Genomic DNA, 3287 nt, shown 5'->3' with positions numbered 1-3287 from the left:
GTTACCTTGTTACTCTGTTACCTTGTTACCTTGTTACTCTGTTACCTTGTTACTCTGTTACCTTGTTACCTTGTTACTCTGTTACCTTGTTACCTTGTTACCTTGTTACTCTGTTACCTTGTTACCTTGTTACTCTGTTACCTTGTTACTCTGTTACCTTGTTACCTTGTTACTCTGTTACCTTGTTACTTTGTTACCTTGTTACTCTGTTACCTTGTTACCTTGTTACTTTGTTACCTTGTTACTATGTTACCTTGTTACACTGTTATCTTGTTACTCTGTTACCTTGTTACCTTGTTACTCTGTTACCTTGTTACTTCGTTACCTTGTTACTCTGTTACCTTGTTACCTTGTTACCTTGTTACTTTGTTACCTTGTTACTATGTTACCTTGTTACTCTGTTACCTTGTTACTCTGTTACTCTGTTACCTTGTTATTCTGTTACCTTGTTACCTTGTTACTCTATTACTCTGTTACTCTGTTACCTTATTACCTTGTTACCTTGTTACTCTGTTACTCTGTTACCTTGTTACTCTGTTTCCTTGTTACTCGGTTACCTTGTTACCTTGTTACTCTGTTACTCTGTTACCTTGTTACGTTACCTTGTTACCTTGTTACCTTGTTACTCTGTTACCTTGTTACTCAGTTACCTTGTTACCTTGTTACTCTGTTACCTTGTTACTCTGTTACCTTGTTACCTTGTTACTCTGTTACCTTGTTACTTCGTTACCTTGTTACTCTGTTACCTTGTTACCTTGTTACTTTGTTACCTTGTTACCTTGTTACTCTGTTACTCTGTTACTCTGTTACCTTGTTACCTTAATTGTTACCTTGTTACCTTGCTACCTTGTTACCTTGCTACTCTATTTCTCTGTTACATTGTTACTCTGTTTCCTTGTTACTCTGTTACCTTGTTACCTTGTTACCTTGTTACTCTGTTACCTTGTTACTCTGTTACCTTGTTACTCTGTTACCTTGTTACATTGTTACTCTGTTACCTTGTTACCTTGTTACTCTGTTACATTGTTACTCTGTTACCTTGTTACCTTGTTACTCTGTTACCTTGTTACCTTGTTACCTTGTTACTCTGTTACCTTGTTACCTTGTTACTCTGTTAACTTGTTACTCTGTTACCTTGTTACCTTGTTACCTTGTTACTCTGTTACCTTGTTACCTTGTTACTCTGTTACCTTGTTACCTTGTTACTCTGTTACTCTGTTACTTTTTTACTCTGTTACCTTGTTACTCTGTTACTCTGTTACTCTGTTACTCTGTTACCTTGTTACCTGGTTACCTTGTTACTCTGTTACTCTGTTACCTTGTTACTCAGTTTCCTTGTTACTCTGTTATCTTGTTACCTTGTTACCTTGTTACTCTGTTACTCTGTTACCTTGTTACTCTGTTACCTTGTTACCTTGTTACCATGTTACTCTGTTACCTTGTTACCTTGTTACTCTGTTACCTTGTTACCTTGTTACTCTGTTACCTTGTTACCTTGTTACTTTGTTACCTTGTTACCTTGTTACTCTGTTACCTTACCTTTTTACCTTCTTACTCTGTTACCTTGTTACCTTGTTACTCTATTACCTTGTTACCTTGTTACCTTGTTACCTTATTACCTTGTTACTCTGTTACCTTGTTACTCTGTTACCTTGTTACCTTGTTACTTTGTTACCTTGTTACCTTGTTACTCTATTACCTTGTTACCCTGTAACCTTGTTACCTTGTTACCTTGTTACTCTGTTACCTTGTTACCTTGTTACCTTGTTACTCTGTTACCTTGTTACTCTGTTACCTTGTGACTCTGTTACCTTGTTTTCTTGTTATCTTGTTACTCTGTTACCTTGTTACCTTGTTACCTTGTTACTTTGTTACCTTGTTACTCTGTTACCTTGTTACTCTGTTACCTTGTTACTCCGTGACCTTGTTACCTTGTTACCGTGTTACTTTGTTACCTTGTTACCTTGTTACTTTGTTACCTTGTTACTCTGTTACCTCGTTACCTTGTTACTCTGTTACCTTGTTACTCTGTTACCTTGTTACCTTGTTACTCTGTTACGTTGTTACCCTGTTACCTTGTTTCCCTGTTACCTTGTTACTCTGTTACCTTATTACTCTGTCACCTTGTTTCCTTGTTACTCTGTTACCTTGTTAGCTTGTTACTCTGTTACCTTCTTACCTTGTTATTCTGTTACCTTGTTACCTTGTTACGTTGTTACGTTGTTACTCTGTTACATTTTTACCCTTTTACCTTGTTACTATGTTACTGTGTTACCTTGTTTCTCTGTTGCCTTGTTACCTTGCTACTCTGTTACCTTGTTACCGTGTTACTCTGTTGCCTTGTTCCCTTGGTACCTTGTTACTCTGTTTCCTTGTTACCTTCGTTTTACCTCGTTAGTCTTCTACCTTGTTGCTTCGTTACCTTGTTACTCTGTTACCTACTACCTCAAGATATCTAGGAATGTGTGTAGACGTAATACGTCACATGCACACTTGTCAGAGTTAAAGCGCACTTGCTATTTAGAGGCCTAGGACGTCGGGATCAGCCTCCCGCGGCCTTGTTTGACGGTTTGTATGGTATGGCGTGGCAGTGCGTAAAGAACTGTAAAAGAAAAAAAAATGCGATATACATGTCCTGGAACGATCTTGTTAGCAAATTCTCTCCGCAATTTTCGCAAAGAAAATAATTCACCGAAAATTTTGTGAGAAAATCACTTTCAAATATCGCATGAGTAGAAAAACCAAGAAAACAAAATTCTGGACTTAGAAAAAAATCGCAAAAGTAACAAGGATTTTTCCTGCTACCTAAAAACACTGACAAGGTAAGAAATATCGCAAAAATAGCAAGAATGACAAATTTAAAAAATTCTAGACGAACAAACAAAAATGGTTAAGTAGGGCCTTCAAAAGCTCTCAAATCTCGCAAAAATTGCAAAACTAACAAGGATTTTTCTTGCTATGTGAAGAGATTGAGTACTTGTAATATCGCAAAAGCAAGAATAAAAAAATTAAATAAATTCTAGACTTAGAGAGAGAAAAGGCCAAGACGGTGAATTCTTTTCACAAATTCTTTTTTTTCTTTCGATTTATGGGAAAATTTGAGGCCTTCTCGTGGCCCTTCATTGTCTTAATATTTTCACATAGCAAGAAAAATTCTTGTTAATTTTGCGATCTTTGCGAAATTTGCGGACTTCTCGAAGTCCGTCTAGGCCTTTCTTCTTTCTAAGTCTAGAATTTTTTTAAATTTGTTATTTTTGCAATTTTTGCCATATTTGTTACTCAATCTT

This window comes from Porites lutea, chromosome 1, assembly GCF_958299795.1.
Source record: "Porites lutea chromosome 1, jaPorLute2.1, whole genome shotgun sequence".
Taxonomy (NCBI): Eukaryota; Metazoa; Cnidaria; class Anthozoa; order Scleractinia; family Poritidae; genus Porites; species Porites lutea.
Note: the sequence above shows the minus strand (reverse complement) of the source record.